Genomic DNA, 26,517 nt, shown 5'->3' with positions numbered 1-26,517 from the left:
AGTTCTGTTTTTTTTCCCTTCACAGTTGCTAGATTATATTTCGCAACTCTGACTTTTTTATTGTCATTTTGAGATATTTTGAGACAAAGAGTCACAGTTATCTTTTTATTTTATTTTTAGCCCATGGAGGAAAAAGAGCAAAAAATGCAGATGTAACCAAATTATGAATACCTTTTTTAATGCATTATAGATAAAGACTTCAAGTAAATGTTACCAAACATTTTTGTTTGGTCTTAAAATAAATGTTAACTGAAAAAATAAAGAAATATATAAATAAAACCTTTGTTTGGTATACTTAAATAGCTAAAACTGAAATAAAAATTTATAAAAAAGAAATATATAAATAAAACCTTTGTTTGGTATACTTAAATAGCTAAAACTGAAATAAAAATTTATAAAAACTATAGACAGAAAATAGAGGAAAAATACAGTAACTAATAAAAAAGACAAAAAATGACTAAATCTTTAACGAAAATAGTCAAAATAAATAAAAATGTCACGAACAAACAACAAAATTATTAATAGGTAAAAAAACTAACAAAATAAAAATGATAAAAAACTAAATTACTAAAAAGTTAACTAACATTAAAATTAAAATGAAAACGTAAAATGCAAAATAAAAACATAAAATAAAAAAAAAAAAAAAACAAAAAAAACTAAAAAAACTAAATTAAAAAAAAAAACAAAAAAAGCAAAAAAAAAAATAAAAAAAAAAATAAAAAATAAAAAAACAAAAACAAAAAAACAACTAAAATATGCATTTAAAAAATTAAAATAAAATGGAAAATACAAAATAAAAGCTGATAAAAAAAATAAAATAAAAATGAAAAAAAAAAAACTAAAAAAAATAAAACTAAAATTAAAAAAAACAAACAAAAAAAAACAATAACTCTCATACATAAATAACAAACTTAATAAATTGTCAAAAACACAACTGTATTAATAAAACCTTAACTTAAATTTTAAATTGGAAATAGAAAATACAAAGTAAAAACTAAGTCAAAATATCAAAAAAAAAAAAAAAAAAAAAAACCTAATGGCAAAATGACAAAAACAACAAAAAATAAAATGTTAAATACAATTAAATGTACGAAAAAACCCAGAAAATATAAAAACAAAAACTAATTCAAAATAGTACACTGCTTTGCTGGTGTGAGTAATGAGGCTGCGTCCTATTCAAAGTCACTGATGCATTTTACTTTCTGTGTGACGACACTTACAGTTATGGATTTTTTATAGGTATAGGTTGTTTACATTCATAATTAACTTTAAATAACATAAATAATAGAAGCAAGTTGATCATTCTGACATAAGCTCTGTTCTAAACCAAGATATAGTTTATGTGTGTTCCGTCCTGAACCCTAAAAAACACACACGAATGCCCTCCTCCGTGAAGCAGAACCAGCAGTGGTCCGTCCTGACCGCTTTTATACAGCTTTTGGTTAGTGAGTGTGTGAGTGTGTGAGTTATTATACACACACACAAACCTCTACCGACCCAATCAAAAAAAAAAAAAGCTATTATCTCTGATCCCACACAAAGAGCCGTGAGTGTGTGAGTGTGTGAAGGATATATCCTTAGTCTCTCCTGACCCGATGACCACGTCGTCCATCATTTCAAAGTATTCACTCCAGGACACAGGAGAGTAATCTCTCTTAAGGGTGGGCCACAGGATGCGACCGTGACTGAAAGACAGAGAACAGAGAGCTGGGTAGTGACGGAGTCAGCTCCGTCCGCTCAAAGTGATGCTTAAACTGATACACAAAGGTGAGCAGTAGATAGCAAATAAAACACTGTTTTCTTTTGAACTGTCTATTCATCTGTTGAATCCTGAAAATAAATGTACACAGTTTCAACAAACAATATTGTGCAGCACAACTGTTCTCAACATTAATAATAATTCAGAAATGTTTCCTTGAGCAGCAAATCATCATATTAGAATGATTTCTGAAGATCATGTGACACTGAAGACTGGAGTAATGATGCTGAAAATACAGCTGTGCATCACAGAAATAAATTACATCGTAACACACATTCACATAGAAAACAGTTATTTTACACTATAATAATATTTACTGCTTTACTGTATTTTTGAATAAATAAATGCAGTCTTGGAAACCTCAACATTCACTCCTTCATCTTTTAATTTGAATAATGTATTAGGAAATGTTCATATTAAACTAAACTAAGATTAAAGTTATTATTTATTATTTTTCTTCAAATTGTTTAGTTCAGGTTTTATTTACCCATTAAATAATAAAACAAAAATAACAAATTAAATAAAATAATATAAATTAAATTAATTAATTAAACTACTGTTTTAGATTTTTTATAATTATTTTTATTTTTATTTAACTAAAGCTAAATAAAAAAAACTAACCTATCCTTATTGTAAAGTGTTACTCTATTCTATAAAAAATTTAAACATTAAAAATAAATTTTACAATTAAATTCTGGTTCTGGGGAGCTTCTTTCCTGCAAATTCTGTTTCCTGCGGATTCTTATTAAACACACTTTAAAGTGACTAATTAAGGTTTCTTGTGGTAATTATAGACGGGTGTGTTGGATCCTACAGTGTGTTTTAAATTGTCAAAAGGCTGTTCAGAAGTTGTTGTGTTGTTAAAGAAACAGCAGGTGAACGGGTGAGGGGGCTTACTTCTCTGTGTCGAAGCTTTCCTCCCACATTGCTGTTTGGCTGAAGCGTCGGTGGCGATGATGGACGGGTCCGAGCTCAGGTGCGAGGAGCGACTCTCAGCGGACGAGCGCTCGGAGGCCATGAGAGAGAGAGACAGACGGAGGGATGGAGAGACGGACAGTGAACACGCAGCCAACTCACAGAGTTAAAGAGCACCGGCCGCTCAAGCACTCGAGCCGAGAAGCAGACAGTATGGAGCGGACAGGGTCCCCCCAGCCTCCTCGGTGATTGGACCAGCACTCTCAAGAGTCAGGTGTTTTTGTGAGGAGACACAGACCTGATGGAGTGTACGCTTTAATGATCAAATGCATAGAGCAGATTAGAAAATCCTGCTTCTCGGATGAGAAAAACAATCTCAAACTGTGCTCAAGATGCCAAAGTCTGCATCAGAAGTCAGAGATCTCAATATGATCTCAAACATTTTCTCATCAAAAGTCTCCAGAGAATCAATGATTCGAGGGTGCTTTACAATTCATTTTTATACTTTATACTCTTATTGTATGATTACAGTGGATTTACCAGTATGAATACTGACTCATTTGTTGTCTATTTTTGGGGTCAATTTTTTTAATAAATATTCATATATATATATGTGACCCTGGAGCACAAAACCAGTCACAAGGGTCAATTTTTTTAAAATTGAGATTTATACATCATCTGAGATGAATAAAATAATCTTTTCATTGATGTATGGTTTGGTTAGGAGGACTAATATTTGTCTGAGATCAACTATTTGAAATCTGGAATCTGGGGTGCCAAAAAAATCAAAATATTGAGAGATAAAAAAAAAAAAAAAAAAAAAAAAATCACCTTAAATTTTTCAAATTGAAATCCTTAGCAATGCATATTACTAATCAAAAATTAGGATTTAGACTATATGTACAGTAGGAAATTTACAAAATATCTTCATGGACACATGATTCTTTACTTAATATCCTAATGAATTTTTGGCATAAAAGACCAAAATCTAATAATTTTGACCCATACAATGTATTTTTGGCTATTGCTACAACTACACCCCCGTAGACTTAAGACTGCTTTTGTGCTCTAGGGTCACACACACACATACACACACACACACATACAAGTCACTGGGGTATATTTGTAGGAATAGCCAAAAATACACTGTATGTGTCAAAATATAGATTTTATCTTATAGCCCAGAAATACATTGTATATGTATATGTGTGTGTTACTCCATATATATGTGTATATTTAAATTGTATATTATACATATTAAAGTATATTAAGATATATTAATAATCATAACATTAAACAAGTAGTTTTATTATTTTATTATATAATGTGCATCGTATGACAATTGTAAGATAAAAAAAAACAAACAATTATATAATGGGTCTGTGATGCCCATATTTATATACTGTAAATTAATTCCATAAAATAATAAAATTGTTTTAAAGTGTAATTTAAAAAACATAAAAAAATATATATATTGTATATATATATAATATAAGGATTGCATGAGACACGTGTCTCTAAAAGTGTCATGCAATGCTTATATGGTTATAAAATGTAATTTTATGAAATTACACTATGCATTATTTTACTATATAATTTTAATATACTAATAATATAGAATAGAATATGTAGAACAATATATTTCATTATTCTGATCTTTAAGTATTATTTATATATATATAGTATGATCATATTAATATAATGCATTGAGAGCACTATGTGGAGTCAATGCATGAAATATGTTCATTATTCTTCATGAGAAATATAGAAACTATATTTGCTGTGGGCTCCAGTGTTTTGAGAGTAATCCGTCTCACTTTACTAACCATCAGCTCAGGTGCTGCTGACAGTCATTACTGGTTACTAGGCAACCAAAGCCCTGCCATTGTACCATCACCAACTTTATATGGACAATAAAGTCGAGTTTAATGAGATCCAACACATTGTGAAGCTGCATTAATGCCAACCATGCATATGGTCTCCGTAAGGTGATATTTAATTACTGAATTCAACATTTACTTTAAGCCAGACTTTAGAGCATGAAATAATAATAATAATAAATAAAATAACAATTATTGTTCTTAGGTTGTAATTGTGAATGTGAATGGAAAATGTACTCCTATCAGGCATAACATCATGAGCACTGACAGGTGAAGTAAAAACAATGATTATCTCTTCATCAATGACACCTTTTAGTGGGCGGGGTATATTAGGCGCACTGTGAAAACGTTTTGTCCTCAAACATTTATATGTTAGAAGCACAAAAAAATGCATTTGAGTTAGTTGAATATGTCCAAATTGTGATGGCATGTTTGTAGTGGAGTCCATGCTGTTTTGGCAGCAAAAGAGGGACAAACACACTATTAGGAAGGCAGTCATGCCTTATCGGTGTATTTAGTTTATAAAAACTTATTTCACAATTTTTTTGTTCACAAAATTAAATCCATTATACGCTAAGTAGCTAATAAAGTGAAGTTGGCAGCATTGACGTTTAAACTAGAGATGTAATTACTTTCTGGAGATTTCCAGCTGAAAGCAAAGAAAACAAATGAAACGCTTACATCTCTCAGAATGCATCTGATGTTTTGGAAAAATGAGAATGCACATCAAAAGTAAAGACAATGCTTGACCTGTATCCCGCGCGCGCGCGGCATCCTCTCCTCGCGTATCTGACGCAAGAACAGAGCGTCGTCATTTTATTCACGCATGAGAGGGAAACAGTTTTTTTTGTCCCCCCCCCCCCCAGTTTTGTTTTTTCAGCAGCATTCAGAAGAGCGCATCGTCCTGCCATTTTTCTGGATCGAATTGGGAGGCATTTAAAACAGTGAGGTTATGATTGTGCGTAATATTTAAGAACTGTGGTGCGTTTGTGTAGTTCTTTAATAACGCATCGTGTTTACTTATGTTACGGTGATAAATGAAAAAATTTATAATAATCATCCCTTGTGTTAAAACAAATTAGAATCGAATTAAATGTTACATTGTTAATGGAAACGAAAAAATACAACCGAAACACTGCAATAACACATGTAGCTAAGAGAAGAAGATATATTTTATCAACAGCTGCAGCTTAACATAGTATAGGCACTGGTCAGTTTGGGATTTGGCCACAAATTCTTTAAAAAAAAATGTATCCCCCCATTTTGTACCATGATTACCATTTGTATAACCACAGTTTTTAACTACAAATACCAATGGTTAAACTAATGGTTAGTGTAGCAAAACCATGGGGTAATTTGTGGTAACCCATGGTTTAGCTATAGTAACCACGTTTTTTATTTTTTTTTTTTTGTTTTAATCGTAGTAAAAGGGTTTGTTTAAACATGATGCTGAAATGTACACAGTCCTTTGAACCAGGAGTGCCCAATGTACAGTACCCATAACTGAACTGATCATACATTTGGGTAACTACATTTAGTCCATTTAGCAGACGAAGCTTTATCAAACATCAGAACATCCATAAAATCCATATTTCCCCTACATCCTGTCCAGCCCAATGTCAATTAAAATGTTTGGATCCAGTGAACATTGACCAAGAAAATTTCAAAACAAGCAGGGAAAATGCATCAGAAAAAGTAAAAAATATATTTTCCATGAAAAATCATGATTGATATAGTTGTATTCTGGACGGTAGTTTACAGCAGGTAGATAATTTTATCTAAACATTATTTAAGGGTTTAACAAATCTGCGTGTTTTTTCTCTCCACAGATGTGTCACACGCCACACACTAAGACATCCACTAAATCAGAGCTCCCATTGTCATCTCCATCAACTTAATCAGTTTTTAAATGGAATCCCGACCTGCTTTCCTTCATACCCCTGGAAAATAATGAGCCCAAGGCATGATGGGGAGGACCAAGCCCTCAAAGCCAACACAGAAAGGGAAAACTCTCTCCTGGGGGACCCAAAACAAAACTTGGAAACAATCATGGCATTGATTGTAAAAGCTAAAGACGGAGGAGAGATTCCACCTCCAGGGACATCTTCCCGGCCATATAAAAACACTAAAACACACTGCATTAGCCACCGCTGCCATTCCAGCTGCAGAACCACTCCCTGCATCCACAGCTGCATCGAAAATACCCACTATGCACTCAACGACAACCAAGCAGATCACTGCAGGAATAACTAACACACTTGCTACAACTAAAACAGGATCAAAACCACCAACCAAAACAACTGCACCTGAAGTGGAGGTCTTAAGTTTATCCAGCCAAACTGAACCCAGGTGGGCCAAACTGAGATCCCCAAATGTGAGCCATTGAGAAAGAAAGCTGCAAGTAGAGTGACCGAAAAACATTTCTGAAAAAACATAGCAAAAACACTGCCCTCCGCAGAATCTCATATCGTTAAGGCCTCCACACACACTCCCCACAACACAAGACGCTTACACCAAAAAACATCGTCTGCTTCCCAGATTTCCTCTACAAAAAAAAAAAGCCGACTCCTCCCAGAGTCTCAACCGGAGCTTTCTCTCTCGCACATTCCTAGAGGCCACTTTTCCAGCCCCAAACTTAAACCGCCCCATCCCTGCATCTCTCAAAGCGGACAAAAAAACCGAGCGGAATAGAAGAGTTTACAAGGCAAAGTAACTCCTGAAAGATAAAATGATGGACACATTGGTGGAGAAACAAACTGCTTACTGCTTAAGGGAAGGACACCGCTAGAAGCAGCAATGGGGGACACACAGACGGGTCCTCGGGGACGAGAGATAACGCAGTGGGAATACAGAGAAGGAGAGATGCTAGGAGAGGAAAGAGGAGGATGCTGTCCCTCAGGAACACAGTCTTAGAGGAATGGAAGTGGGACGTCATCACGATTAAACTCCAAAGGGGTGAAGGACCGTCTTCTCTCCGTCGTCAACAAATCGAGCAAACAAACCCCTCTATCAAACAGACTTAGAGAGCAGAAGACAAGACTGACCCGCATATGTCAAAACGAAAAATACCCAAGAAGAGACACGCCAGGGAAATGAGTCAGAGACTGTGGGAAAAGAAGGAAGGTAAGCATAGGAGGAAAGCAGACAGTGAGAGAGAAGGGAACAGAAAAACGGGAGAGAGAAAGAAAAAAAGGAAGAAACAAAACGAAAATTAAAAAAAAAAAGGACTAAAAGAAGAAAGGCTGAATTAAGATGATACATGGCGACTGAGGTCAGGAAGGATGCATAATGAATGAAGAGAGATAACATTCCGACACACCAGGCGGATCTGCAACCGGTCAGTGACAATGACAGCTGAAGGTTTCCCAGTCACCGAAATGAAGGATGCAGCACTGCAGGCGGATCTGCAACCGGTGTAATACATTGACGCCGGTCCAGGCGGAAAATGTGGGATAGTCTGCACAGCAAGATCCACAGACATGAGTCCAGTCCTGCGCGCGATTCTCAACCAACACCAAGTTGAGCCCTGAGATTGACCTTCAATCCTAAAGTTGGCCTGGCTTAATGAGCTCAACCCCGACAGTACACCCTCGGACGTCTGATTGGTTGCCAACTGTAGGTCCTTACTGGGAGGAGGACCCCAAACCAACAGGAGCCAAGCGCTAGAGCTTTCTACGGCCTCACACTCCTTGCCTTAAGTCCTCCAATAGCCAGAAATCTCTTCCAACACAATCTGTCAAATAGAGATTGAGCTTCGTAAGCCAGTACGCCCGCAACCTCTTGCTTTCGGATCCTCCCTCAAGTAACCATCAGTGAATTTTGACACAACCTGTCAAGTGTCCCCCGAGGGTGGCGGAGGACTCTCCTTGAGAACGGTGCAGGGGTGGAAGGATGCAAAAGGAGGAGAAGCGGTGCACCTCAGGAGATCGTCTGGGATGAGCAGGGAATGAACGTGGGAGTCTATGGAGCGTCGCTGTATATGGAGTCCCCTGGATTTGCCATCCAGAACCATCTGCATTGCAAGATCCGTGAACACGAGCGGCGTATCGCACGCTCCGGAATTCCAATATGCCTCTCCGAACAATCGTTTCGGAAAGGAGGAGGACAGGAGAGAGAAAAGAGGAACGTCTTCAGATCGTTGTTTGCTGGATCAAAGTGGCTGCTCCAAAACCCAAGAGGAAGTGGGAAAAGGTGACTCGTTGTTATGTAAATGTTTTTGTAGATATGCTAGACACTGAGACTGTATAGCAGACACTAAAAATGTCAAAAAATATTTAGCAGTTACTGTTGCTTGCACGTAAGATTTACAACCATGTTCAGAAAGCTTCAGGTCTGAATTATATTTCTTGCGTTTGGCCTTGTCTCAAATGACAAGCTTGATGTGAACTTATGGTCTCATGGGCCTCATGTCTTGTTCTTGACTAACTGAGAAGTGCATGAGACTGTAGAGTGTCCCTGTAGAGGTGCCACTTATGCTGCTATACTGGTGCAGACTACTACCCAACTGTCAAAACCTTTCAGGTTTTTGGACTGTTCCCAATAGAACCCTCATGTCGTTCCAAAACCCTTATAACACAAAATCTCAAAAATAAAACCCAAAACAACAATTACTCAACAACATCTAGTACCAAAAAAAACATGAACCAAACTCATCTCTGTCGCATGCCCAAAATGACTTTGGAAGACATCGCGGTACCGACAAAAAAATTGGAAACACACCTTTTTAAGGGTGAACTATCCCTTTAAGACTAATTTCCTGCCCCATCAAACACCAACTTTAATATTTTGATCTGAATTAAAATATCCCTTTAAGACTAATTTCCTGCCCCATCAAACACCAACTTTTAGATGTTGTTTTGGATTAGTGTGTTCACACTGTTGGTATTTGTTGGAGCGGAGTGGAAATTGCAGTTGTTTCCCAACAACATTTTAACACCAACATTCAACTTTAGAATATTTGAAATGTATGGTATGTCGTTTGAGGCAAGTGAACTAGCTTAGGTTAATGTGTTTTTATTTAAATATTAAAATCCTACGATGAATTGTTCATTATTATGAACATTATTGAAAGTTCCATGAGAATTTTGACACATCATTTTTGTTACGACAACAGTCATTCTAGTGTCTTCACTCTTAGTATTAAACTTGTGAAAAAAAAATGGGAATGTCACTATATTTAGGGTAAGGGGTACATTTCAACTTTTTCATCAAACACATCACTTTTCTTTTTTAGAAAAAAGAAACTTTTGTCTGAGAACTGGTCTGACAGCAGTTTCCTTCTGTATCATCATGTTCAGTCACTGCTTGCAGGTTTTCTCAGAACAGTTAATGACTGTCCAACTGAGAGCATTCATCATGTTCAGTCACTGTGGTCACTCACTTGCACACCTGAAGCAACTTCAGCACACTGGTAGTTGTTGTTAATGCTGGTAGACGTAATCCTATTAAAAATTAATGAACTTCCAGTTGGTTTATCACTGCAAAATTCTGGCATGTGGGAGCGTCCTTAAGAGACATATGATAATCCTCGAGAAAGATGATAATCACTTAAAGAAAGCAATAAAATAACCTTGTGTGATGTTCTACCCATGATGTGATTTTATTTCAAGTCGAGAATTGTTAAAAAACCTTATGCATGATCCTGTTTTTTTTTCTTTTTGTTTTTTCTGATGTGAGAGCCCTTTTAACTATGATTGAGTCCTTGCACGGTGTATGATTTTTATGTTATTTTGTACCATAGTATCAGGACTTGACTGAATAAGGTCTTTGTGTGTTTGTGAGAGCTCTAACTCTAAGTGATGTCTGCTGAATATTTCATCTCTTCTATGTGAGGGAACAAGACGCTGATATTGACTTTACAGAAGCGAGTGTGGACTAAATTTAGGTTATCTTTGTTCTAAATGGTGGTCTGAATTTGAGTCCAGCTTTAAATATTTCACTCGCCGGAGCAAGTGGTGCAGTCATACATCACTACCGTGTCCTATGTTCAATCTACATCATGGACTCTACAGAGCATCTGCCCTACATAATTCAGTGAAATTAACTGTACAGCAAATTATGGTGTGATGGCTCTCTTTCATAAACCTTGGTTTTGCTCTCTTTACAGTTTTTGTGTGGCAGCACTGGGGGATAGTTCACCCAAAAATGAAAGTTTGTTATTAAAAAATTGACTCAGGCTATGTTTCTTCATCAGACATTAACATCACTTGCTCACCAATGAATCCTCTGCAGTGAATGGTTGCCGTCAGAATTGAGAGTCCAAACAGCGATAAAAAACATCACAAAATCCACAAGTAATCCACACCACTCCAGTCCAACAATTAACAGCTTGTGAACCAATGAATCCACTGCTGTGAATGGGTGCCGTCAGAATGAGAGTCCAAACAGCAGATAAAAACATCACAATAATCCACAAGTAATCCACACCACTCCAGTCCAACAATTAACAGCTTGTGAACCAATGAATCCACTGCAGTGAATGGGTGCCGTCAGAATGAGAGTCCAAACAGCGGATAAAAATATCACAATAATCCACAAGTCACTCCAGTCCAGCAACAATTAACAGCGTGTGAACCCAATGAATCCACTGCAGTGAATGGGTGCCGTCAGAATGAGAGTCCAAACAGCGGATAAAAATATCACAATAATCCACAGCACTCCAGTCCAACAATTAACAGCTTGTGAACCAATGAATCCACTGCAGTGAATGGGTGCCGTCAGAATGAGAGTCCAAACAGCGGATAAAAATATCACAATAATCCACAGCACTCCAGTCCAACAATTAACAGCTTAATAAACAAACAATAGTAAACACTTCCCTTAATAATTACAGTCAAAACAACAGACAAAAAAACAAAAAAAAACATCACAATAATCCACAGCACTCCAGTCCATCAGTGAACATCTGGAGAAGACAAAAGCTGAAACAAATCCATCAAGATGTTTTAACTTCAAACCCTTGTTTCTGGCTAAAGTACAAGTCCATAATCCATAATATTGCTTCCTCCAGTGTTGTTGTTTTTTTTTTTTTTTTTTTTTGCTTGTAAATGGTGCTTGTCTGTGCATATTTCTCTCCTGATTCTGACCGGACGGCTTTTTCACTGGAAAAATCAATATTATGGATAGACGTTTGAAGTTAAAAATGTTTTGATGGTTTTGTTTCATACAAACACAGTTTTTCTCAAAATGTTACTGGAGTGGTGTGGATTATTGTGATGTTTTGATCAGCTGTTTGGACTCTCTTTCTGACGGCACCCATTCACTGCAGAGCATCCACTGGACTGTTAACAAGTGTTGCCACAAGTCTCTGCTAGCATGCAAGTGCTGCTGTTTCCGTAGAAAAACGTGAATCTCATTGCAGTTCATGTTATGGTCTCCTCAGGAATGAGTTATTTATAGTGCATTAAAACGTCTGTGTTTTGAGTACTTGCTGATCTTTAATTCAGGTCTGCTGTGTTTACAACAGAAAAAACATGTCATCCATCCATCTGTTTTTTTTTATGAGGGAGAAAGAGGCCAAACACACACTGGTAGTGCTAACCCCAATAAATCATTAAAAAAACCAAACACATTACTGACAGGAACACATTTTAGTTTAGTTAAAATTGATCTTTAATTCTTTTTGATGTTCTACATTGAGGATTGTTTTATGTTGGAATCCTCTAAGAAGAAACACCGTAAAGATCCTTTGGTTTGAGGAATTTATTTATTTATTTGGTATGTTTCATCATGTAACCAAACCAAACGGATAGTTAATATCTTAGCAGTATTATAAGACAGTTTTTCTATTAATTATAATTAATTATCATTATATCCTCCTGGGACCCAGGCATATGCTTTAAATATGATAATATTTTGTAATTATCATTTAAATCTGACTAACTTTAAAATTGTTTGTCATAAATAAACATCTCAGAAAATATGCAAATTAAATGCAGTGTAGATAGATTGAATAAAATGGGAATATCAATTTATGGACATATTATGCAAATATTCCATAAAGTACAGCAGTATATCAGATCATTCTGTTATGTCTTTCATAAAATAGTTAATAATCTTTGTACAAAGTTTGGTTTAAAATAGTCTGAAACCTAAAAACTATAAATAAACCTATACATGATGATTGGTGAATGAAAAAAAATCATATTTTTGCCTATACATGCCTTTTCAAGTATATTTATTTTTTATTTTTTATAACTAAGTCCTACAAAGGACACAGAATACATATATTTTTCAAAAATGTTTTTCTACATTTGTTTCTTATGCTCCAACCAATGTAATGACATAAAATATAAAAATAACCAAAGAAATAAAACTCACTTAAACAAGATACATAAACAAACATAATCAAAAAAAAAAAAGAATACCAAACAAACAAAAAAAAAAAACAAAATAAAATAAAATAAAATAAAATAAAATCACACACCCCTTCATCTGAAGTATTAAAAAAAAATCGACACACCCCCTTCATCTGATTGGACGAGCGAAGGTCAAAAACGGTCTGTGATTGGATGCTCCTGTGTAATGGAATGTGAATAACCTGTCTGCGTACGTTACAGAAATCGCACAAGCGCATAGAATGGTGTTTTGGAAGGGCGGGGCTTAGTAGCTCGGACGCTGGTCTCTGATTGGTCAGGTACGATGTGTTTAACTAGTGTTTTCTCCCTGTTCATTCTCCACTCCCGAATTCCCATCCCGTAGTGTCTCTCAAAGTTACTCTGTGCCATTATTCCGGCTTTAATTATTATCCAGACCTGCGTTCTGAAGCGGGCACTTGGGCACCTGATACCTGTTACTTTTCTCAGCGCTCGTTTTTCTCATGATTAGCGTTTGCTCAAAAATAATTTTGTAAACCATTGCCGCCAGAGTATTTCCATCGTTGTCCTTAGTTTCAAATTATTTGAATTAAACGATTTAATAGTTTATATATTTTAGTGTACCCATGTCTCCACTGACACTGACAGGTTTAACTGCGGCTTAAACTCGGCTTTTGAGCCGCGGAGCGCCCCCTGGAGCAGAACTAGTTATCAACTTAACTAGTAGCGTCACACGCCTACTGACAAGCCCTACTGTCCATCCAGCTGTCGGAGCGAGACCGAGGTCGGACACGGGCTTTGACCACTTTTGTAAACTAAATGGTGAAACTGCTTCATTTGCAGTAGGTAGTTGCTGTAAGGTGTTTTTTATGTTTATTTAATAAGCGTGGTGGACATTCCGCTGTTTTGGACGCATCAGGTGAAAACTGGAGCATAATAGTCTGACGAATATAAACTGACCATTAACTACAGTTATTTATTAGACAGGCAAATATGTTTGTTTAAATAAAAAACTTGAACTATCCATATAGATAAATATTACATTTTTATTTATCCAAACTGTTGGCACAATATTGTGATATACGTTTTTTTGTTTTTTTTGGAGGGGGGGGTGCTTTTAGTACAATTAATTAATTAAAATAATTTAACTGTTTTCAAAACCCATGAAAATTTTTTTTTTTTTACAGAGGGGATAAAGTTAAATAAGTTGTATAAAAGAAAAACACACTGTGCAGCAGTAGAAAAAAAATATATAAATTAAAAAAATACCCAAATAAAAATACATATTCCATGAATCAAACACTACAATACAGGTCAAATCAGCAAAATAAAAATATAGTTTTAGAATTAATATATGACGAAGCAAATCTATTTATATAACTGCCGGCGTGCAATTTAAAATCATTCCTGTGCATTAAGCAACATTTAAATTCATTGCAGAACCTGCTCTTGTTATGATGAAAACACATCAGTGTCAACGTGAATTCAAGTGATGTCACTTTTAGGTCTTGTGCATGTCGCACAAAAGGCAGCAGTGAGGCATGGGCCGGCCATGGCCGTGAACTTGGCCTCAAGAGGTCACTAGGGATTCATAGGTCAAATGCACTACGCCTCAATGCATAATTTAATGTTACAGCACTATATTTTATGCATATGCATTGCCTATTTTAGCGAAGATGGTTATATAGACTTTTCATTGGATCTGATGTTCCAGGTTTAGTAGACGGATCTTCAGCAGGGGGGGGGGGGGGGGGGGGGTGATTTAGCAGACACCCCTAACTATAACTTTTATTTTCCATCAGGCAGTTCCCATCTGAGGAAAAGAAGATGGTCTAAATGTCCGTCTTCATTGTCCAGTCTGCTCCGAGCAGGCTGTTCCTCGGGGGGCTGGAGCTCCAGGTGCGTGATGTAGGTGTGAAAAGACCGTGCCTGGCAATCCGGTTGAACAGCACTCGTCTGGGACTTGGACGGAATCGGACGTCCAGCCACGTGGGAATCCTTTGGGATATGGGAATAACCGGCATAGAGAGCCCATCATGCGGCCCCACCCCATTCCGCTATGGGACCCCCATCCCACAAATCCGCCTGTCCAAGGTGGGGCTGCGCTTCCCAAATCGGCCGCCGACGTGACAACGAGGACCGATTCCAAGGAACACCAAACTCAGGCATACCTATACTGTACTTTGCCCGGTTCCAGACGGGCCACGTAGGACCACAGGCCGCAGCCTTCTGCCACAAAACAACACTGGAGCAGCCACATCATGTACAGGACATCCGTGACACCCAATCAAGTTAACCCTTGGTGCATCAGGCTAAACTTCTAGTTAACCCTAACTGACGCATAACTGGATGAAAAACAACAAATCTCACTATAAAAAAAAAAACCACAACAAAAAAAACTGGCAAACTTTTAAACATTAGACATATATACATTAATTAATACATATTATATATCTAGATATATATATCTATCTATAATATATCAAACCATAAATTTTTTTTTATTTGTTTTAAGCAATTTTATATTTACATTTTTTTTACAAATATAATTAACATTTAAATTAACACTAAATTAAAGAAAAATCTGGTAAACATATTAATACTTGGCAACGCATTCCAAACAATACATAAATAAATGTGAGTAACATGTTTTTTAAACAAACTCTACTCCCAAATAAGAATATGTTTTTTGTATTATGTCAGAACTCGAGCACATGCGGTGATCCTACTGAGGATAATATACTAAAGTAAGAAAATATAATTTTAAAATCTGGTAAAAACCAGTATACATTTAACATTAATATCTGTATATTAATTGACATTCTTCTCAGACGTTAAAAAACAAACAATAGAACATGGTTGTTTAAAACCTGCATTTTAAAAAATATTTAAAAAACATTTTTTTATTTTTTTAAAAAGTTTAAACAAATATATATAATATATATATAATATATAATAAATATAATATATATATATATAATTATATATAATATATAATAAATATAATATATATATATATAATGAATTAAAATGGACACAAATTTAAATTAAAAAATCTTTAACATTCATACTATCTCACCCATTACAGCGAATATATAAATAAACTTGCACGTTTTGTAAAAACTGGAGTTAAACAACGATTTAAAAAATAAAAATTGAGATTTTATAAAGCATATTTTAATATATATATTAAAAAAAGCAAACTAAATTAAATTAAATAAAAAATCTGATAAAACAGGACACATGTCAACATTAGGTAGATTAAGGACATTAGCACTATTAACTTAAATAAAACTTATTTAGCAACTATTAAAAAATTACAAAATGTGAATTTCTAAACAGTATTTTTAAATAGTTGGTAACAATTAAACGTAAATTAAAATCTGGTTTGAGTGGATTATTCTTTTGGTTTCATTGATTCTTCTCACACATTACAAAAAAAAAAATTTAAACTCCTATTAAAAAAACCGTTTTAATTTTAATTTTTAATGTTAACATTTTGATTTATTTACATTAATTTTTGTGTTATTTCCTGAAGCTAACTGGAGCATAGTGCTAGCAAGATCATGGGTTTGATTTAATGTATGAACTGTTATAAATATATGCCTTCAAAACTCGTGTACATTTTCATTTTCCAATGTTCATGACACTAAATAATGAAAAACATCCAACAACTCGAAAATGCATTACCAAGTCAAAACTGACCCCGGCATCTAATATAAGGGTTAAATACATCATCATAAATTAAATGAGGATTTTGTGTGTTGTAGGCGAGTTGTCTGGAGGTGGAAAACAGATTAGAAGCAGTCATTGTTGTCCAAAGCCGTTCTGCAAGTAGACGCAGCTTTGGCTGTGGGAGCTGCAGCTGTACGGCAACGGTATGAAAAATTAACCTTTATATTTATGCATTTGCACATGCATTTATCCGAAGCGACTTCATTGCATTCAAAGTAAAGTATCCATCTCTCAGTTCATTCACCCATGCACACTTCAGTAAAGTGTGTTTATGGCATGTGGTCCAGCCTCCCTCTCAATGAGTGGTGGGCACGGAGTGCACGGCGACGGTTGGCGCTGTTACGAGACGGGATCTGGCGAGCTGGTCGTCGCCAGCGTGCGGAGGACAGTCGAGCTCTGCTGTGTGCCAGACAAGGGAACGGAGAGCACGCAAAACTCATACGCAAGAGACTACTGGACCAACGACGAGACCAAGACGCAGAGAGGACAAGATGATGAAAACACAGTGTACACAAAAGCACACCAGCGCTCAAAGAATAACATCAGCTGGTACCCCGTGTGTGTAGTGATACGAGAGCGCTCTGCGTATGCGCTATTAATAAAGCAAACACCTGCAGCTCACATTACGGCTCGCGTCTGTTTCAAGAAATGTGCATGCAATGGCTACACAAGCGTTCTGTTGTATCGGTTAAATAAAATTACCATTTTAAGTTATTGTTTTGGACACACTACTGTGCTAATAACATGCTTTTCGGGGAAATACCTGGGCGTAGCCTGTAAATGCCCAATAATCAAACAGTAAAAACCATTTGGACACTGAAGGGACACTTAAATTAAATTTCCCGTACTAAATACAAAATATTGAAATCAAGTGTCATATTGTGGTCTGTTTGTGTCTGTTTGTGGTTAGCTGTTATTTAGTATAGTTATATACTATTATAGTTTTTTATACATTTTTGAATGAAGGGTACATTTTATTTTTATTTATTTAATACTTTTTATTTTAATATTATTTATTTATTTTTTTATTCTATTTTTATTTTGATTTTAGTTTGATTTTTTGTGTCATTTTTATTAGTTTATATTTTTACTTTTTATTTTACTAGTCTTTTTTGTTTTTTATCAGGTTTTATTTTTATTTAAATTATAGCTATTTATTTTATTAATATTTTGAATTAGGTTTATATCTATCTATCTATCTATCTATCTATATCTAAATCTATATATATATATACATATATATTCTATTTTCACCCATTCATTTTAGTTTTCTAGTCTATTTGTTTTTAATGTTAAATATGCCTATTTTTTTTAATTTCATTTTTAGTTATAGTGATACATGTTGCCTTGTCAATAGCTTTTAATATATATATATATATAGTATATATATATATATATATATATAATATTATATATATATAGTTTTTAGTATTAGTTAGTAACTACAATAACCCTGTTGCTAAGGCAGCATTTCTAATTTTCATTTAGTGTGTTTCATCTAAACTCTTATATTTTATTTATTTGAAATGACAAAATGTTTTTTAATAATTTAAATCAGGTTCATATTAGAATGATTTCTGAAGATCATGTGACACTGAAGACTGGAGTAATGATGCTGAAAATTCAGCTGCGCATCACAGCAATTAATTAAATTTGAACACACATTCACATAGAAAAACAATTTTTTTTAAATAATAATAATATTTCACAATATTACTGTTTTTACTGTATTTTTGATCAAATAAATGCAGCCTTGGTGAGCAGAAGAGACTTCTTTCAAAAACATTTTTAAAAATCTTACTGACCGTTGAGTGTATATTGATATCACCAGTTGTAAGTAATATCTGTGTGTGTGTGTGTGTGTGTGTGTGTGTGTGTGTGTGTGTAGAATTCGTCAGAGTGGTGGGCTTGTGACCTGGAACAGCGTCGGTCAGGCTAATGTTAACGGCCGGTTAGCAATGACCCGCAGCATCGGAGACTTCGACCTGAAGAAGAGCGGCGTGATCGCAGAACCAGAGACCACTCGAACTCTAGTATGCTCTTTTCACTTTACCTCATTTCAGAATTTCAAAATAAAGGTCAGGCCTTGAAATTGTGCTCTTTTCATTTCAGTATTTCCATGCCTCTAATAAATCAGTGCGAATCTGCTCTCGTTAGTTGCAGCACGCTCACGACTCTTTCCTGGTTCTCACCACCGACGGCATCAACTTCATCATGACCAACCAGGAGATCTGTGACATCATCAACCAGTCCCACGACCCCACCGAGGCGGCCAACGTCATCGCGATGAGCAGGTGAGGGGGAAACAGTGAGGCTGAAATAGTCAAATCTGACACAGCTGTCTAGGTTCTTCAAGTGTGTGTGTGTGTGTGTGTGGGTGTAGGGTGTGTGTGTGTGTGTGTGTGTGTGTTGTGGCTGTGTGTGTCGTTCAGGCTCTGCAGTACGTGCTCGGAGGACAACAGCACAGTCATCGTCGTCCCGTTTGGAGCCTGGGGAAAACATCAGAATGGCTGAATACACGTTGACGACATGAGCCGAAACTTCGCCTCCATCGGCCCGCTGGTCCTAACAGCGGTCAAAAAATCACATCAGCATGAGAAGAAACACTCCCAATCAACGAGCACACCACTAAACAAACCAGTCTGAAGATCACGAAAACAACTGCTCTTATGCAACTTCACCTCCAAAAAGAGAGTAAACGTGGTTTATTATTTATTGTTAGGAAACACTCGTTGCGTTAAATAATTAATCATTCATTCGTGAAACATCAGAAGGATGAATTCTGTGTAAATCATGTCAACAAAAATGAAAAAAAGTTGTTTTAAAAACCAAAAAAATTTTCCTTAAAATTTTAATTTTTAATTTCCTTAAAAACTAATTAAAAAAAAAAATTAAAATTAACTTTTGGCCGAAAACCGTATATAATTGTATTTCAGTGTTGAAAACACCAACCCATACCTGTGCACACCTATTCAATAAATAGTTTATTATTATATTAAATCGTGAATGATAGAGTTTTTCTTATATCTTTACGTTTGTTGTATTTCATATTTTGAACATTTGACCTGGTTTTTATCTGACCAAGGGTTCATTTAAATGACAATAATGTACGTAAAATGGAAAAGCTTTTGGTGGTTCACAGGTTGTCCTTTAACTCTGGAGAGTACGGTGAAATATAGCTGGACGTGTAGATGGTAAACACATCCTACTGTACTTGTCTTGTGAGTTGGTGGCTAAAAATACATGAGAACAGCATGAGACACTTTTACTGAGATTATGTGCATGTATATTCTGCCATTGTGTTCTCAGTCTACAAAAAGCCTCTAAATTTAATGTCCATATCAAGGGTGTAAAATTTAGTTGGCACACTAGGACATTACCAATATCCAGCAGCTACTAAATTGTCCCTATCAATAATTCTGATCAAACAATTATGTATAAAATATGTATGTAACCATTCCATATACTTTTCCCATATTTATGGTTTAAAAAAGTTAACAAGAGCTTGTGAAAACCTCATAATATTGATAAAAAAATAGCAAAATTCAGTTTAATATAGTTTTAGAGGGAGCATAACATGTTAGAGGTCTGCACAGGATTAGATTTTTTAGTCATGATGCTGAAAGGTAACAAACATTTTAAACATCTTAATTCATTGGTTTTATTCAAAGCAATATATGGATTTGAGTTTACTGTGTATAGGTTTTAATTATAAGCTACGTCCATTAGGCTACTTAAGTAATATCTAATTGCATATTAATATTTTAGCTCGTTTTTGTTATTTCTCATTCGTTTAGCAGGATGTTTGGATCACTGCAGCCATCTGCTGGTCATCTCGATCATTTAAGATTAAATACCACCAAATTACAAAATAAATGCACAAGTGTCAATTACTTTATTTATATAGCCTAGTGTTATTTATTATGTAATTACAAAATAAAAATGTATAAGTGAGCACAAAATATTATTTACACATTGCTCAGGGAATGTTTTTCTGAAACATTTTAGTTGGACGCTGCTTGTTACTTTCATTCAAAAGTAACAAAAAGTAAAACAACGAAATCTAAAAGATTAATATGCAATTAGATATTTAATTTATAACTTAAGTAATGGACATAGCTACTATAATTAAAACCTATGCACATATTTATTATGACAGTTTTTAATGTTAATGGGCGGAGCACTGGCGCGCCACCTGAGCCCAACTTAAAAAGACACAAAAACTAGAACATCCAAAAAAATTAGTATTTTTTTAAACAAACTATTTAATTAAATAAATGATGGATATTGATGGTGATAACTACACGGTTTGGTAGGAAGGAGAGTCGAATGAGTTGCTTCTCACGAAGTTCAAAACTGCATCTTGTAAGCCACAAGTCTTCTATTAATAGTAAGCGAATGGTTTATTGTCTCGCCGCTGTGCAATTTATTTATTTATTTTTATTTTTGTGGTTCATAATCAGTGTTGAGAAGGTACCTTTGCAAAAGGAATAGGTTAGAGATTACAGTTTACCCTATTTAAAATGTAAAAAGTAATGTAACTATTTTAATTACTTTATTAAAGTAATGCAACGGATTACTTTTGGATTACCTTTCTAAATTTCAAACAAATGTTTTAATTATTTTGAAATATTTAAAGCAGAAAAACCAACAAAAACCTGCATCACTCGAAGATTATAATAATTTAATTGTAAATCACAGCCACCACAAAATCAGACTTTAGCAGCTCTTTTTACTTTGAGATCGTAAAATACTAATTTAAAATCTGTAGTTTAATAGCTATGATACTGTGTTTAAAATCAAACCAACAAAAATCTATAAAAAAAAACATCACATCTTAAAATAAAGCATATACACAAAAAAAAAAAAAAAAAAAAAAAATAAAAAAAAAACCCCATCTTATGTGTGTGTGAATACACAAACCCAAATGGGAAATAAAACAAGTTATCAAATAATAAACATGTCCTAAAAAATCTATAAAAACATTAGTGTCTCATATTTAAGAAATCAATTAAATCTGTATGTGTGTGTGAAAATATTCAGATGTGATCCCCTTTGTAATTGTTAATATTTTCATAAGAAACTAATTTAATTACACTTTTTTTCTCTCTCTCTCATTAACATCAGATTACAGTTAGCCAACCTACATTTATTTTGTAATAACGTTAGTTATTTCCCAACACTCATAATAGAGCTGGTTGTCATGTCAGTGTAATCTGCTGCTTTTTTTATGATATTTTGCTCATTCTCATTCTGTCATGCAGCAAAATTATAATTGGCCTTCATGACTTGCTGTATGTGTCGGTGTGTGTATCTATTTATTAATTTGTTTCCATTTCTCTTCTCTTGAGTATATCTTGATTCCGATGATCAGTCGTGACATTCTAAATAATAAAAAATAAAAGACCATGTACGAAAATAAATGCAACAAGAACTCAGGTCAAAAGATGCATAAAAACAGCTTTTACAAACCCATTTTAAATGTTTTATTGACATGCTTAATAAATTAAATGCAATTAACAAATCATCAAATAGGCCTACCAATAAAGGGATGCTCCACCCCAAAATGAACATGTTGTCATTAATCACCCATGTGTTCCAAACCCATAAAAGCTCCGTACGTCTTCGGAACACAATTTAAGATATTTTGGATGAAAACTAGGAGGCCTGTGACTGTTCCATAGACTGCCAAGTAAATAATAGTGTCTCTTTATATCACCGTATGCTCTTCTGTATCATCCGCACCACAAGGATGTGCTGTTTTCTTTCAAATCAAAGCTAAACAGCGCATCCTTGTGGCACGGATGATACAGAAGAGCATACACAGCATACGGTGATATGGAGAGACACAGAGGAGACCGTTGACAAAGGAATTATTGAATAAAATTGTTATTTTTTGTTTTCTCCTCGTTTACAAAAAGTGTTCCCGTCGCTGCATATAACCCCAGATTGCACATCTGATTGCAGATGGAGTATTCTGACGACGACTTTCATAACTTTTATGCACCTTGACACTACTATTTATTTGGCAGTCTATGGAACAGTCACAAGCCTCCCGTTTTCATCCAAAATATCTTAAATTGTGTTCCGAAGACGAACAGAGCTTTAACGGGTTTGGAATGACATGGGGGTAAGTGATTAATGACAAATTTTAAATTTTGGGGTCTATTTAAGTGTCTGTTTAAGGTCCCTTTAAGTGTCTATTAAGGTGCTCTTATTAACTGCAATACGTCTACAGACAGGACGTTTCCTATCAGATGTCAAATAGATGTTTAGAAGATGTATTTAAGATGTTTATGATTTTGACCCAGATAGCACACGTTTGTCTGCAAGATGTCTAAGATCCCTTCATCTGGAAAGCATTGGCTGTGTACAAACATCTGATAGACGTCTTTAAGGTGTCAGTTTTACATTCACTCTAAATCATTAGCATCTTAAAAACATATTCTAAACGTCTATTTGACATCTGATAGGAAACGTCCTATAGTCGTATTGCAGATGAGCAAACACTCTAAATAAAACGTCTTGCAGATGTAATGCAGACGATAAATAGACGTCTCCGTGGTGTAGGTGTGCTAGTATCAGGGTTGCATGGATGGAGCCGTGCCTCTACACACTCCGATGTAGTAGGTGGCGGTGTGAGCGTTTCACGAGTGTTTGTAAGCCGCCATTACACTAAAAGAAGAAGATTCCCAGTCTTCTGATCCATTAAACTCGCGCAGAGTCGAGTCGCGTCCGTACACTTCCAGCGATTATGTAAATGAGACGAGCGGCCGTAAACAGACCCGAATATTGTACATCCGCGATGACTGGAAGATTGTGGACTCCCGAAGCGGAGGAGACTCTGATCGAGCTCTGGCAGGAGTCTGCATGTCTGTACGACATCTCCTTCCGCCGATTACCACAAACCGAGAGGAGAAGGACCGACGGTTGGAGGGAGGTCGCCGATGCGCTGCAGATGCCCGGTGAGTTCTGCCTCGAGTGAACGCGCGCTACTACAAACACTGATTGAGCGCGAGCGTCCACATGCAAGCTGTTGCTCTGTTGAATGAATCTCTGTCTGTGCATGAATTTATGTGCAAAATAAATGTTGACTTCAGGAAGGATCTTGCTCATTTAAACTGTCATTTAACCTAGTGGCAGAAGTGAATGAGGCTAATAAAATATCAAAGATTTAACCAAGATGTGATTGATTGTATTGTGAGAGGAGCTAGTATAGGATTGTATAGGGGTAGGAGTACTGCAAACTCTACTACTGTATGTCAGATTGACATACAGTCGAATTAATTCGCTAAATTATGGAACAACTTGTATGCAATGATGATTTGCCAGGGCTGCAAACTTTGATTGCTTGGCTGGAGTGAGATTTTGAAACCATGGGATTTAAATGCACTTCATTTTTGCAGGGTTTCTGCGGTCAAGGCCTGAAGATATCTTAAACTTGAGCAGAAAGTCTTCAATTAATCCTGCAAAAAAAATAATAATAATAATATTCTTAAGATGTGTGTTCTTGAGATACACATTTGACATGAAGTCTTGTTTCTCAGAAATAATAAAATTGAGTTTGTGCTTTAAAACAAGAACATTGTTTTTCCTTTTGCTTTGATTTAAGTTGATTTTTGTTTTTATCAAACTCCCTTCATCTTGATCGTTTTCATGAAACGAGTTTTATTTATTTAATAATGTTTTTAACTTTGCCTTAATTCAGATTGCCCTAATACTGCAGCCGAATGTTGTACTAGATGCTCTTTTTACAAACTGTCACTACCTACATAAACTACCTTATATTATCAATATTATATTATCAAAGGTATTGTATGTTATAGTAGCCTATATGAAATAAACTTTGGTCCATAGTTGTAAAGCAGACTGTTTATTAAAATCTTAAGATTGCATTACAGTGACTGTTATAAAAATAGTTTCTTGCATACATTTTATGATGCATGAAAATGGTACGCTCCGGCTGTTGCACGCACATGCATTTAGAAGTTGTAGCTGTTTAGTTTGGTTATGAAATAGAAATACGTGCATTCAGAAAACATCTCTTCATTGCATTAAACTGTAAGCACGCTGTTGGATTTAGCACAAATAAAACCGTATAACTTCCTTTGAAATTCAAAACACATTTGTTGCTGCTGCCATTTTTTAAGTGTATTTAAATGCATTTTTTCCCGCTCAGCTGAGGCGGTGGCGACCAGGGTGGCGTCTCTGAGGACTCAATATGCCAGACTGAGGAAGTCCAAATCAAACCGGAGCGAGAAGAAGCCCCTCACGATGAGGCAGCGCTGGCTCCTGAGGGCCCTCGACTTCCTGAAGCCACACATCGTTCATCGGCGAAGCGAGAACACTGTACGTCTACAAACACAACAGAACCTGATGTGCATGGAGCCCTATAAAAGTGTTTTTTTCCTTTTTTTTTTTTTTTTTTTTCTAAATAAAATTAATACCCAAAAAGCATGTCTACATAATCTCTAAACTTGTACAGTTTAACCACAAATTAACACTTTACAATAAGGTTCCATTTGTTAACCGTTTAAAGCAATAACTAACAATGAGCAATGCATTGTTACAGTGTTTAAATGTTAATGTTGCAGTTTTTCATTTTAATGTGTCAGTAAATGTTGGAATCAATGTAAAGATTAATAAATGCTTCAGAAGTAGTTTTCATTGTTAGTTTAACTAATGTTGTTAACAAATTGTAAAATGTTACCAACATTTATTATTAATTATTTATTATTATTATTATTATTAATGATTTTTATTAAATGTATTTTATTAAACATTTCAAAATAAAAATAAAAAAATCCCTGGATTTCATATTTTTCTAAATTGTTTTCAGTTCATTATTTATTTTTTTATTTTAAATAGTTTTGTAATAATCAAAGCATACATAATCAGTTTATTTTCAAAACTTAAAGTTTAATACATTTTTTTACATGTTTTGTTTTTCAGAATTTTTATTCTATATTATTTCTCCATTTATGATTTCATCTAAATGTATTATCAAACTGGTGGCATTCAGATGAAGCCATGAATCATTAACGGTTTAATCTTTTAAACTGTCAACAAATGAAACTGAATATGTTTACTGTTAAAATGAAAACGCATTGAGAACAGTGACTAAAGCAGATTGTGTCTCGCGTGAGTCATTAAGACTGATTGTGATTGTTCTTGCTCTTCTTGTAGCTGGGTTTGCCGTCCTCTGAACATCTGATAAAGTGGAGGACACTGCAGACGAGTCGGATGAAATGATGCAGGAGACGGACAAAGAAGTGGACAGCTTCGACTCCATCAGCGTGTGTCTTTCCCCGATGCCTAGCACTCCAGACACCGCCGAGGAAACCGCCTCGTACTCGCTGTCCCCCCGGAGCACATCCGGCAAGCGCACACGCTCCTCCGAAAAAAGCTCCGAATCCGACATCGAGCTGCAGAAGCTGGAGGTGTTTTGAAGCAGATGTCCGCTAAAGTCCTGGAGCACCCCGTCTCCGGACGCCGCCGCGGTCTTCTCCAGCCAGGTGGCCCCCTGGAGTACTTTTTGGCGTCTGCTGAGAGACCCCAGCGTCCAGATGCGCGTCCGCAGGCAGATCATGGCTCTTCTTTACGAAGCGCAGGATTCAGAGAGACGTTCCCTACAGTCCAAGAGACACGAACAGAGAGAACTCAAAACTGAGGAGGACATTACTTGGATTAACACTAATATATAAGTTGGAAAAATGTTGTTGTTGTTGTTGATCTTGTTTTCTACATTGTACTGAACTATTTTTCCTAGTGGACGCTTTGAGATAATCTACATGTAAGATAATAAAACTCTCCAACTCTTCATGTGCGTGTTGTTTATTTTTTATGTAGCTTTGAGATTATGAATAATCAAAACAAACCACTACTGAGACATTAAATGCCATCCAGTAGCTAT

At 35.4% G+C, this 26,517-nt stretch overlaps 2 protein-coding genes and 1 long non-coding RNA gene across 3 annotated transcripts in view; 2 read left to right on the top strand and 1 right to left on the bottom strand.

Moving 5' to 3' along the window:
* The window catches only part of LOC109085971 (protein phosphatase methylesterase 1-like), a 576,397-nt gene that overhangs the window by 5,989 nt on the left and 543,891 nt on the right, over nt 1–26,517 (bottom strand). The window lies entirely within an intron of this gene.
* Nucleotides 1–26,517, top strand: part of rnf150b (ring finger protein 150b) — a 581,444-nt gene that overhangs the window by 18,245 nt on the left and 536,682 nt on the right. The gene's annotated exons all lie outside the window — the stretch shown is intronic.
* LOC122135179 lies at nt 20,874–25,811 on the top strand. Its single transcript, XR_006153384.1, has 3 exons — nt 20,874–20,969; nt 24,784–24,953; nt 25,791–25,811. It is a non-coding gene; the product is annotated as an uncharacterized LOC122135179 (long non-coding RNA).

This window comes from Cyprinus carpio, chromosome A23 (genome assembly GCF_018340385.1).
Source record: "Cyprinus carpio isolate SPL01 chromosome A23, ASM1834038v1, whole genome shotgun sequence".
NCBI lineage: Eukaryota > Metazoa > Chordata > Actinopteri > Cypriniformes > Cyprinidae > Cyprinus > Cyprinus carpio.
Note: the sequence above shows the minus strand (reverse complement) of the source record. Positions and strands in the feature narration are given on the sequence as shown.